The sequence below is a fragment of the Limulus polyphemus genome, unplaced genomic scaffold, assembly GCF_000517525.1.
Source record: "Limulus polyphemus unplaced genomic scaffold, Limulus_polyphemus-2.1.2 Scaffold1086, whole genome shotgun sequence".
NCBI classification, from domain to species: domain Eukaryota; kingdom Metazoa; phylum Arthropoda; class Merostomata; order Xiphosura; family Limulidae; genus Limulus; species Limulus polyphemus.
The window spans coordinates 192511-206387 of NW_013666696.1; positions in this window are offsets into that span (position 1 = coordinate 192511).

The following is a 13877-nucleotide window of genomic DNA, read 5'->3' on the forward strand; positions in this document are numbered from 1 at the left end:
AAATTGTACTCTATATGCTTCCCACAGTGCCTTCCCATCAAATTCATGTGGCTTACTTCGTACTAGATCACCCCTATTGCTGACACTCTTGTCTGGAATGTGACTTCAAACATGACTGAAGATGTCTGCATTAGGGTTTAGCTGCGGGTCTGGAAGAGGCTTCCCGTTGTCTGAGGCTGATAAGATCCATGGCTAATATATCTTCCTTGTGTGAAAGACAGTAAAGCATCCTTTAATGTATTTAATTCACTTTGAAATTTACTAATGTTTTCCATTAGTACTTCTTGCCACTTTTGTTGACTTTCCTGTAGTTGCTGCTGACTTTCCTGCAACTGTTGGATACTTTCTTCCTGTTTCCTTTCTTGTTCCAGTTGCCACTGCTGTAACCTCTCTTCTTGTTTATTTTCTTTCTCCTCCAACTACTGCTGTAGTCTCTCTTATTTATTTTGCTGTTTGAGCTGCCAGTGTTGCAGGTTTTCTTGCCACTGCTGTTGTCTCTCTTCTTGTTTCTTTTCTTTTTCCTCCAACAACTGATTTAATCTCTCTTCTTGTTTCTTTTCTCGGTCTTCTTGTTTCCTTTTTTTTATTTCCTCCAACAACTGCTGTAATTTCTCTTCTTGTTTCTTTTCTTTTTCCTCCAACAACTGCTGTAATTTCTCTTCTTGTTTCTTTTGTTTTTCTTCCAACAACTGCTGTAATCTATCTTTGTTTTTCTAATAAAGATTGAAAATGATTGTTAAGTTTAGAGGACATACAAACTGTAGCTACTTTTATTACTAAATTGCCTTGGAATATTACTCTAAAAAAGAATGAATATATTTCGTTTGTTACGAATATAACTATTAACGCAATGCTCAAATAATTTTATCTCATCTAGTGTACGAAAGTTTGGATCTATTAGTGAACAAATACTCAAAGGCTATATTTTTTTTTTCGGTACACAAATGCTCATAGATTTGTTAAATTATTTTCTGTAGAAATATTCTTGTATTTTTCTGGAAATTCATAGTCGTTAAATAAATGAGTAATCTTTTATACAGTGTATTTTATTTATAGTTGATTATAGCATTTTGATATTTCTCAGTATACACTAAGAAATATTAAAATGCCAAAGAGTTCAGAATGGATTATTCAATTGTTCATTGTTCAAATACTTGTAACTAATGTTCTAAGATCGTGAAGCATGATTATAGTAATTTTTTACAACAAAGTAGAAAAAAAACGGCATTCACTCTCTAGATAATTAACAAAAAACATTTAATGCAACCAACGTTTCGCCATTGTGGCTCCATCGGGGATTCTACAAAAAACTGATTAATATGAAAAGACTCGTTAATTTATATTTTCGAATTATTAAGATACAAGCCCTGAAAAAGCCACAATTGCGAAACTTTGGTTTAAGAACATTTAAGTATCTGGAGATCAAAGGTCTTTTTTTTTCTAAATTTTTCTTCTAAGATGGCTAAATCCTTCCAGTATACAATACAAATCCAGGAAAACAACAAAACATCTTTATAAGTAATTACGTTTGTCAAATTAATGATGATAACACTACATTCACTATACAGTCAATTAGAAATGTTTAAGAAAACGAATAGCATACAATAGTTAATTATACTTGTCATAAGACGTTAGTGTTAGGCCTGTTATATCTTTCTACACTACATCTAGTCCCTTAAGGATTTTCAAGAATTAAATAAATGTATAATAACAGTATTTCACCCACATTCATACCCATCATATCCACCCACGACGACGCGCCTGGACTATTTCAAAACTTTATGTATATATTTTGATGAACATAAATTTGGTAGGATTTGAAAACACAAACATTAGAAGAATGTCAAACATGTTATTGTTGGGTAAATTATAACGAGGAATTAACTCTTCATTACATTTAAAAAATTAGATTTCAACCAAAAATATACTTTAAAAAAATATTTATTAAAACGTTCACAAGTTGAACAAAATTAAACTTGCACTTCCAAAACGTTGAGTGCAGATTTTTTCAAATGACACAAATGATTATATTGTTACGTCTCCATTCGTTAGCTAATTTTCCATAACTTCGTTCCGACGAAACTTTAGCGACACAAGTCCTTTAATAAATAAAACTGGTTTATTCTTTCTGAATATAACTTTGCGATACACTTAATTTCAACAGTCGCGCTATAACAAACGCTATAACAACGAACGTCTCACGTGCTCAACTTCAATAATACTCAGTTCAATTACACACTATCTGACTGCAGTTCAATTACTCATTAACTTCCCGTCGCTTCGTGGCCGGTCTTATATATACAAGACTACACTATATCTAGAAGGATCACGAGATTTAAGGAAAAGACGTGAAAGTTCGAGAATGACGTGGCGTGACACTAGTCACGTGACCTCGATGTCGTAACAATATGTTTGGTTATCTGTTAAATTTTGCGTAAAGCTATTCGAGGTCTGTCTGTGCTAACCATCCCTAAAGGGAATGTAGCTATTCAACACTACCTACCATCAACTCTTGGGTTATTTTAATCAAATATTGGAACTAACCATAGTTAAAAGGTCGAGCGTATACACTGATGGAATTCGAACCCACAACCCGTAGATTGCAAGTTATGTGCCCTAACCACCAGGCCGTACAAAGAACTGAAAAAGGTTGGAAGGAGAACCAAGAAGAAAAAACTTAACTTCATAATTTAGCTCAAAATATTCTTTAAAACACAACATTCAGATTACTTATAACTTACAATACTTACATGCTCTTAAATGCCATGAATTTCATCCCTGCATAATTGTTATAGACTATATATTTAGCCCCCCAGTGGCACAGCGGTATGTCTGCGGACGTACAACGCTAGAAACCGGGTTTCGATACCCGTAGTGGGCAGAGCACAGATAGCCCTTGTGTAGCTTTGTGCATAATTAAAAACAAACAAACAAACAAACTATATATTTATTAAGGTATATTCACGTAATATTTTTTTCCAAATTTCGATGCAGTTTCTTCATCTAATTAATCTTATACCTGTTGACTAAATGCCTCAATCCTATTATACAGGTAATGGCTACATACTGCAACCTTTGTTATTAAATCTCAACCTAATATTCATGTGTTTCTGTATGGATGTCTTGGAGACAGCGTATTTAAACAGACAATAAAGCAACTTGTACACCGGTTTTGGCTTAAGACTGTCTGTAGAACATTGTCTGAAGTATATAGTCTACGTGTGGAAGATCTGGCTTTCTTTGTGTTGTTAGCATATTTAGGTATTTTAATACTTCTCTCTGTTGCTCATATTTTCACTTGGTTTTTACTTATTGTTTAGCAGCCTTCAACCAAAGCACCAGATGATACAGATGAAAGATAGTCAAATCAGGTGATATTACACTTTGTTCTTAAACAAAGAATTTTTGTGTTTCAAAATACACTTTTGTTTTCTTGTAAACTGTCTATACTCAATTTATTATTCACATGAGTCATGAATCTGTGTTTTGTGGGAACTTTTAGTGTATCTTAATACCACAGACTAAGTAATGAGTAATTTTGGTGTTGTGACCAAAGAATCTGTTATTGTAGAATATATTTTGAAATATATTATTTTCTGTTGACTGTCTGGTGCAGTAACGTTTGTACTATGATGTAAGGTAACTTTATGTGATTAAGTGAATGGCGGAAATACAGTGGTAGTGAGGACTCAGACTGGGAATAAAGAAGAGTCTAGAAGTGGCAATCTTCAGGACCTAGACCTTTCACCAGCTGTAACGAGAGCAGTATTGACAGTCTTGTTCCGTCTGCAGGACCAAGAGCAATCCTGTGCATCTCTTATGTAATCTCTAATGGTTATACTTCATAAGCAGGAGCATTGGGCAGTAGAAAAAGTGACATGAATATTCCAAGACGTAATATGGTGGTCTCTAAGGGATTTCAAGATACCTGCAGACAAGCTCCAGCATCACTGGGTGAAGTGCAGTGCTTTTCAGCACAACACTATTACGTGGAGCAGGTGACATTTTGTAATGGCAAGAGTAGAAGTTATGAGATGGGACCACAAAGCATGACATCCACGTTGCATTGACACAATGGCAAAAATGGCATACATGACCATGTACTGAGTTATCCCACTATAAAGCTAGCTTGAGGTCGTTGCGTTTTTTAGAATCCAAACATCTCCAGATCTTCAGATTCAAGATAATGTATGGTGACCAAGGATACTATGGGATGTGATGACAAAAATGGAATCGGATGTTCAAATATGATGGCGAGGAACTCACTTTTTTAAATAATAAAGTTTGGAGACGACATAATTGAGTAGCGATGAAAAAACTTTATTACCAATCTCCTCTCCAACATACAACATATCCATACCAACTGATTCGACTTAAAACATCAACCATGGAAACCTTTCTCAAGATGGATAATTTTCCTCCCTATTTTTTGTCTTGGAAAGGCTTATGACACTAAGTGTAGGTTTAGTATTTTGTAGTAGCTCCATTCTTATGGGTTGCATGGTCATTTAGAAATTTTGATTTGTAATAATTTAGCAAAGACCATTCTAGGTTCATGTGGGATCAATACTATCCTGGGCTTTCACACCATACATAACATCTGCAGGTCCCTTTTCTAAAGATGTCTTTAATTTCAGAAACGCATTAAACCGACTAAATCCTAAAACCTTAATGGCTAGCTTTGACTGTTGCGTCACTTTTCACCAAAGTTCCCTCAAAGAAAGCTTGTAATATTGCACTTAATCTCTACCTTAATGACTTTCCCTTTTAGAATTCACAACAACAAAAACCAACTACGTATCTGAGGTTGAACAAGCTTGTCAAAACGTTGTACATTTGTAATAAAATTTCTTTCACTACACATTCAAGCTGTCTCCAAACTTTATTGGAATCAGATGTTGCATAGTCACAATGGCAAAAGCTTCATGTTATTACTTGCTTAGTCATCCACTTGAAAACTTGGCCCAAGGATACCACATTTGTCAGGATGTATGCATCTCCGAATTTCAAAAAGATGGTGAACTTCTGGGGACATCTCGATCAGTTTGAGGCAGAGAACGAAGTAGATGAAGGCTGTGAGCACCACTCAGTGGTAGTGTAAAGCAGGTAAACCATCAGAGTTCAAAAGCGAACTACTGCAAGTTAATTAAATGTTTCAAGTAATTTAATGCTTGTAATAGATGTACTCAATGCCTGCTGTAGAGTTTAGTTCATTAGATTGTTTGTTTTTAGAGCAAAACCACATTGATCTATCTGCTATGTTCACTGCAGGAAATCAAACCTAGGTTTTTAGAATTGTAAATCTCTTATCACTGACCCACTGGGGGACATTGAGTTTAGATGGTCGAACAGTTGGTAATTTAAAACATTTGAATAAGGCACTAACCAAAGATTGATTTGTTTGTTTGTAATGAAATACAAAGCTACACAATAAGGTATCTGTAGTATCGAAACCAGATTTTTAGCATTATAAACTATAGAATTACTGCTAAGCCACTTTGGAGGGGAGGGAATGACTGGGACACAGTTCTTAATGAGTTGCCCTACATATTCGACCCTGTGAAGAGCCGAACAATCTATAGGGCCGAGTTTGAAGCTCATTGGCGAAGATTCAAGAAAACTTGGCTAAGTACGTGAATGGTTTGGTTGGTTTTGAATTTCGCGCAAAGCTACACGAGGGCTATCTGCGCTAGTCGTCCCTAATTTAGCAGTGAAAGATTAGAGGGAAGGCAGCTAATCCTCACCATCCACCGCCAACTCTTGGGCTACTATTTTACCAACGAATAATGGGATTGACCGTCACATTATAACGCCCCCACGACAAGGTGAGCATGGTGAGACGTGGATTCAAACCCGCGACCCTCAGATTGCGAGTCAAGCACCCTAACTACCTGGCCATATGTGGATGATTTAAAGATATTACATAAAAAGGCATTCAATATATATGTATTTGGCAGATTGCAATGAGGTGCTCCTTGACAAGTGTATTGAGAAATTTAGGAGTGAATCTGTGCAGTGCTACATGAGACTGAGAGACATCTCATCTCCTAAAGAGGCAGTTTCAGTGCAGACAAGGTTTGAATTGATCATATCAAACCACATGCTGTATCACAAAGCGAAGCCAGCAGCAGTAGCATCTACAGCCTGTAAAGGCTTCAAAACAAATGTTCTAAGGCAACCTAGTACAGTAACCATGGTTCACAATGGGTTAGTAGGATTTCAGTACTTCAGCTACAGTTATATTCTCAAAGGTGCCCACTCCATCTGTGGTGTGCCTGATCAGTGGCTGCAGGAATGTCCATATTTTGTTGCCAGAGAGGATCATCAGACACATGGACTTTTCAGGCCACCATCACAACAGATGCAATAAGGTTTCAAATTAGTGGAGCTTGATTTGAATCTGGTGAAGCAGTCAGCTCACACCCAAATTCACACAATGGGAAACACATGTACTACAAGCAAAACATTTATCATGCTAGCAAATCTACTGGTGCGATGTACGGTGAAAAGTTTATGAAAGTTGTGTTGTTTTTTTCAACATGCATGTGGCAATATAAAGATCAAAAGTACATAGGCATAATAACATTCATTGTCATTGGGCTTGATTATTCAAATAACATTTATATTTTTATTATAGTTTTTTTTTATCAAAAAGCAATAAGTAGGATGTGACTTAAAAACATCTCATTTAATATAGGTATGTCTATCTTGAAAGTATTTATATAAACAATGTGTGAAAAAAACCCTCAATTGACTGATCGGACTTAAAAACGAAATGCAGTTGTATAATTAATGTTTTATCAGTTGCGATTATAAATAAAGTTTCTGTTTTTGTCTTAAATATGCCAGTACTCAGAGTCGTCATTAGGCACTGGTACACGGGGCTCCGTGCCCCGATTCTATTTGGCAGTGCTTTATAAAATAAGAATAAAAACCATGATCGATATCATACTGAAACGCCATAACGTCCAACGCCTATGAGCCCGAGCCCCGAATCTTTTAAATACCTAGCAACGCTTCTGTCAAGAATGACTTAAAGTACACAGACTGTATTTATACTCCATATAATGAATGAAACTGGAGAAAGTACACACATTGTATTTGTACTCCATATAATGAAAGAAACTGGAGAAATCCCATCTATACCCCACTGACTGATATATTTAGCCAGCACTAGAGCTATGCATCTTAAAAGGAAAGTATTGTTGCGTCAGCGAGGTCACGTGATTTGTATCACGCCACGTCCTTCTCGAACCTTCGTGAATTGTCGGGAGATTACTAGGTATAGTGTAGTCTTGTATATATAAGCCCGGCCACGAAGCGACGCGGAGGTAATGAGTAATTGAATGTATGCGGACAAAATATTGTTGGCCACGTGAGACGTGAGTTATGGCGTTTGATTATAGAGCGACTGTTGAAATTAAGTGTATCGGTAAAGTTGTATTCGGAAAAAATAAACCAGTTTATTTAAGAAAGGACTTGTGTCGCTAAAGTTTCGTTGGAACGAATTTACGGAAAATTAATTAACGAACGAACGGAGATGTAACAGTATCTTCTTCTCGACACACCCAGAATCACTCTTAGTTGATTATGCCATATTTGATAGCTTCAAATGCAAAAGCCTAAGAGAAGTTAAAGGACAAACAAATTTCTCTCAAATTATAGTGGAATTCATTAAGACAGAATACAATTTGCTTAAACACACTTTAATTCATAAATCACGATAATCTTTATTTGCTTGAATTTCAATACTCGTACTTTAAAAAGTCTATTTAAACCAGTCATCTGTTTAAACATTCATTTTCATACAAGTTAATTCTTACTTTGTTTTTTATAATACTACAAATAACAAATAATTAATTACTGTTTACAAGTATACTGAAGATGATGCATTGTTATCTTGAAATATAAAAGAGTTGAGCTGCTGAAATACTGATTCCTTCTGATTCTGATTGTTTATGCAATCTCAGCACTAGCTTTTACAGTGTTAGAGATAACCATGGTGACATGTACAATTTTCATTCATCTTGCATGCACACTAATATCTCGAACTCAGCGAGTTCTTGGTTTATGTTATCTAACTGACACCTTAGCAAGGACTTAGTTGTGATTTTACTCAGCCTTCTACAGTGCTAAATGTTTATTTGAACAAACAACCACATTTGAAGAAATCAATGACATACACTTAATTTTACACTCTTTAATTTCATGCTCTTCATGGAAGCTTCATCCATGGACTAGTAGAGACTGGTTGCATATGTTAGTAACAATCAACGTCTTTATTCTGATGAGATAATCACAGCAGTGTTGTACAAAGTAAGTCTCCTTTGGAACACGGTAAGCCTATGGATTTACAATGCTAAAATCATGGGTTCGATTCCTCTTGGTGGACACCGAAGACACCTCGATGTGGCTTTGCAATAAGAACCATACACACAAAAAAACTTCTTTCTAAGCAAGTAACAGTTGTATTCTTTGAAACTCCATCCAACATTCCAATAAATAACACAAGTGCATGTGGCTAATCAAGTGACGTCTTTATTCTACATAAATAATACTTATTTGTTCGTTTTAGAGCAAAGCCACATTGGGCTATCTGCTGTGTCCACTGCAAGGAATTAAACCCCAGATTTTAGCGATGTAAGTCTGTAGACCTACTGATGTCTCATCAGGGAACAAATAGCATTTAATCCATGCACAGATATAGTTAACTGCTATTGTGTAGTTTCTGAAAGATGGAGCAATACAGCCTTCAAAGAGCACATGATCATCTCTAGTGGTTATTGTCAAAAAGAAAGAAGGTAGATCAAGGTTCTACATGGACTTCATACACGTGAACGTGGTGATGTCTTTTCTTTACCATGCACAGACGAATAGTTAAATGTATTGGAATCCATTCATTGGTCCAGCACATTAGCAGACCTGCCTTCTGAATACTGACAAGTGAAACAGAAAATGAAAGTAGGCCTATGACTGCTTTAAGCATCCGAGAAAGACTATTGTTACGACATCGAGGTCACGTGACTGGTGTCACGCCACGTCATTCTCGAACATTCACGTCTTTTACTTAAACCTCGTGATCCTTCTAGATATAGTGTAGTTTTGTGCATATAAGACCGGCCACGAAGCGACGGGGAGGTAATGAGTAATTGAATGTATGCGGACAGAATATTGTTGGCCACGTGAGACGTGAGTTATAGCGTTGTTATAGAGCGACCGTTGAAATTAAGTGTATTGTAAAGTTGTATTCGGAAAGAATAAACCAGTTTTATTTATGAAAGGACTTGTGTCGCTAAAGTTTCGTCGGAACGGATTTACGGAAAATTAACTAACGAACGGAGACGTAACAAATTGGTGTCAGAGAGTGGGACAAAAAAATAGAAACGAGAGGCGGAAAATCAAACTACAGCTTAGCAGATTTGATGGCAGCAATACAAGAACAGCAAAAGAAACAAGAAGAGAGATTATAGCAGTTGTTGGAGGAAAAAGAAAAGAAACAAGTTGATTTAATTTTTTTCGTATCAGTGGTGTTTTATCGGTTAACACCGAGAATCAGAAATCCTGATTATAAGAGGCCTTACTCCACTTGCTTTGTTTACCGACCGAAATTTCTGGTGAGCCTCGAATAAACGAAGCTATAGTCTACAGCAGAGGGTGCAGCAAATGAGAGAATGCATTAGACTTCTACGTTACAATTATATTTTTACCTTTGATGAACGAAAAAAGAAATATGTGGCTTAATCATTAAACAGTTGGTCGACTGTGTAACACCAAATAACAAATTAGGCGCAGCGCCAAAATATTATTCACATACCTAAATTAATATAGTTTCCAATATAAATGCACAAAGTAGGTGACGCCTCCGTCGTTAGCAGACGATTATATTATGGGACGATGAAAGATTGCATACTTCAAATTGAATCCTTTATCAGTTTATGTATGTAGAATGGTAAGTTTTTGCGAAATAATATTTAGGTTATGCAATGACTAAGCTTATTAAGTTTTTGACTGCTATTTGCTGTAACCAACCTAACAAAATTTTATTATTAATATTAGCATTATGTACTTAGACTAATTCTTATTACTGAAGAAATATAACCCCTAATTTCGAAGTACAGGCCTTAACTTAAAGTAAATATAAATACTTTTAACGTGACTTAGCTCAGTTGGAACCAAAGCTTTACCTTTTAAGCTTAACAGTGTCATATACCAAAGCCACATGCAGTCTCCATGCTTCAACATTCATTCCTTAACTGTCATATCATAACATTTCATCTACTGTATAGCAGCCTTTTCTTCTGATTCACTGGGGAAAATAACTCAGCTTGAAAATTAAAAATCACTTTCCTATTCCTATAAGAGAATCAAACAAGTTGCTAATCACCATTTAACCTAGTTTGTCTTTTAAGGAAAGTGAAAATTAGTAATTTGCTTGAACAGTACTGTTTTCCATCCAGGGAACTATAAAATACATAATTTTGAAAATTTTAATTTTTAACTTAAAGGGTGGAAAATATATAGTACATCCCTGTACTAAATATACAAAATGCTGACATAGGTCCTGATACAAAGTTTCTTTAATGAATAAAATTGCAAGTTTGCTGAAAAGTTGATTGCAATTTCATTATATTTAGACTGTATTGAAGTGTTTTGATTATTTTCTAATTTTGAGGGAATTATTAAAAGGTTTGATGTGGTACTGTCATTGAAGAGAAAGTTAAATTTTTCGGTGATTATGCAATGTATGCTAAAGTGGGTGACAAGTCAAAATAATGGTGTAGATCTGTGGTTGCTGTTCTATGTTCGATACAGACATTTCACTGAAAGCTATTTCTAAAGAAAGTGTCATCAGAGCATAGTTGTAAAAGGTGTAGATACAAGAGAGGTGTTTTAAATTTTATTTGTGAGATAGGCCTATCAACTAACATACCTTTTAAAGCATATCAAAGAAATAAATAACTCATTACAAAAAATGTTGACAGAACTTTCCATTATTTTTTCCGAAAAATAAAACAGAACCTGCCCAGTGTTAGAAACTGTTACAACACTGATGTCAGCAATAGGATTATTTTGGTATGAATAAAATATAATATAGCCTAAACTTCAAGATGATGACACGTGTTTGAAGTGAGATCAAAAATTTGCTGCAGGGGAAGAAACTCTGCCAAAAACTGAATAAGGTAACTGATATGTGTTGATCATTATTGATTGCTTCATTAAGAGAAAAGAGACTTATCCATTACTCAATACTCCAGAACAGTCTATCATTGATGTATTCACAGAACACTGAATAATCCAATATTGTGGATCTGAAGAAATTCACACACATCAAGGATCTAATTTTATTAATCAGCTATTCTATGAGATGTGAAAAATGGTGGGCGTAGTGAAGACACATTCTTCACTTTATCAACCTCAGTTTGATGGTTTAGCAGAGTAGGCAATGCAAACTAGCAAATGGATGCTTGCAAAGTTTGTTAATCCTGGAAGAACTGACTGGGAAAAGCACTTACTGTATATCATTATGGCATCCCATGCAAGAAAACAGAGACTGCCTGGCTGTTCTCCAAATGTACTCATTTTCATTGGAAAATACTACTCCCTTTGGTTGTGATGTGTAGTTCTCCTCCTAAAGCAGATGTGTCACAGTATTAACAAAAATATGTGGAGTGGTTAAGTTCTGTGTTAGCTGACATGTGAACTCATATGCATCAACGTACAGTCATGAGTGGACATGCCTTTGATCTTGACCCCCAGTAGCACAGCAGTATGTCTGCAGACTTACAATGCTAGAATCTGGATTTCATGTAATTGTAAAAAATGCAAATATGCCCATAAAAACCACAAAACTGAAAATTTGTACGTTTCTCCCCATAGACCAAATGAACCTCCATCACAATTTTGCTGCAGATCCATCCACACCTCATGAAGTAGTTACATGGACATATAACTGTTAACAAACAGTACTATTACATTAATATAGATACAGCAAAATCACAAACCAGTTTTCTAAAATATTTATTCATTTTAAATAAGAAAGGACAAAGTAATAAGAACCCAAAGAGACAAAATATCATTAATAACACATATTATAATACTGTATTTACATTCCTGACTATCCCACAGAAGATTTTCCCGAAATATTTAGTAAATAGGCCTAAAATATTACGGCAAGGCTTTAATAGAAAAATACTCCTGTTGGTTTGTGTGCTAACTACCACCCTTGTAAGATAGACAGAATAAATTAAACCACTAAATTAAAACAGCTCCAATTTAAGTTAAAATAATCTAATTTTAAATTATTTAAATACACTAGGACTATGAAATTCATGTCCTTCCTTATATTTCATCAAAACTTGAAAATGGTCCTAACAATGGTGGAGCCAAAATTCAACTAACTGGACTTCATGACTTAAAATGAAGGGCAAACATAAAAGAACTCTAAATCACTGGCAAGAACCTTAAGGTACTTTTTCAAGACAAAATAATAGTAAATGACAAGTGAAACTGAGCATTGTTCATGGGTGATGAATGTTTAATACAGCAGAAATACTTTAGGAGCTATCCTAAAATAAAATAAAAATACCAAGGTTCCAAAAAACACAATTCTAGTTATATCTGTAACTCTGGTGTAAAATTTGAACAATTCTCTTATAAGAAACTGCTCTCCCTGGCCCTACCACTGTCTTCAATATGTCAATAAATTCTCAAGTTCCTGCCAAAAGATTTGTAATTGGTGCCTGTTAGATCTGCTGGTGAATGGGTAGTGAAGATCAAATGGTATCATTGATATGCCCCTTGTTCCAAACTATCATCCCACAAAGTTTGGTTCAGATTGTCCCTGCAACCGAGAAGTAGTAAGATAAGGAACAGACAGACAGACACACAGACTTTTGTACTTTATATATATTATGTACACTTGGCAAAAGGACAAATGAACTTGTACCTGATTTTCTGCTGAACACAAATCCCCACATACCAACTGAGCAAAGATTCAGACTCGTACTGTTAGTTTCATATTTTTGTGCACACAAACTATTCTGTATGACTTATGATTTTTCCACATACAATTGCATTGTATTTTCTTTAAATGTTTTCTCACTTCACTGCTAAAAAAGAACTTTTGAAGAAACTGGAAACCTTGTGGATAAAAAAGAACCTTTATATTTTACCCTGGTTTTCAGCCTGTAGGTTTTCTTGTACCATAACATATACCCACATTTAAATGATATTTAAAACTAGCTGAAGTACCTGTCCCCTGGATGGAAGTTATGTAAATTCATGATTAATGAAATGCTATCTTAGGACATGAAAAGGTGCTTCCCTTACGGGGGGGCTCGAAATTCCTTTACCCCCATTATTGCTATTATCAAGCATTTATTATCTATGATGCACGTTAAGTACATTTATAGATGGCTCCAGGTCCTTACCTCAAAAACAAAAAAACTATTAAATTTTGCTATAAAATAATATACACATAGTGTGAGGGGATAGCAGACAATAGTCTTATATATCTCAGAGTGTGTGCTAGCACTCTCTGTGAAGAAATGCAAGAAAAAAAATAATGGTCACCACTATTGGAATACTACATAAACTCAGCTGAAGTTTCTACTAGAACAGCCACCATAAGGCTGATATGAAGATATGATATGTGATACAATGTGGAAGGACATTAAAAGCTGGGTGTTCAAAATGGGTAGCAGAAAGCACCCCTAACGCCACCACATTGGCTGCTTCCTTTTCCTACAAAATTACCTCAACCATTGCACTGTGTATACCATGTTTTAAATATATACATATTGAGTTCTTAAAGTGTATACAGAACTTTTGGTGAGGTAATAATGAATACTGTAATAATATTGTTGCGTCAGCGAGTC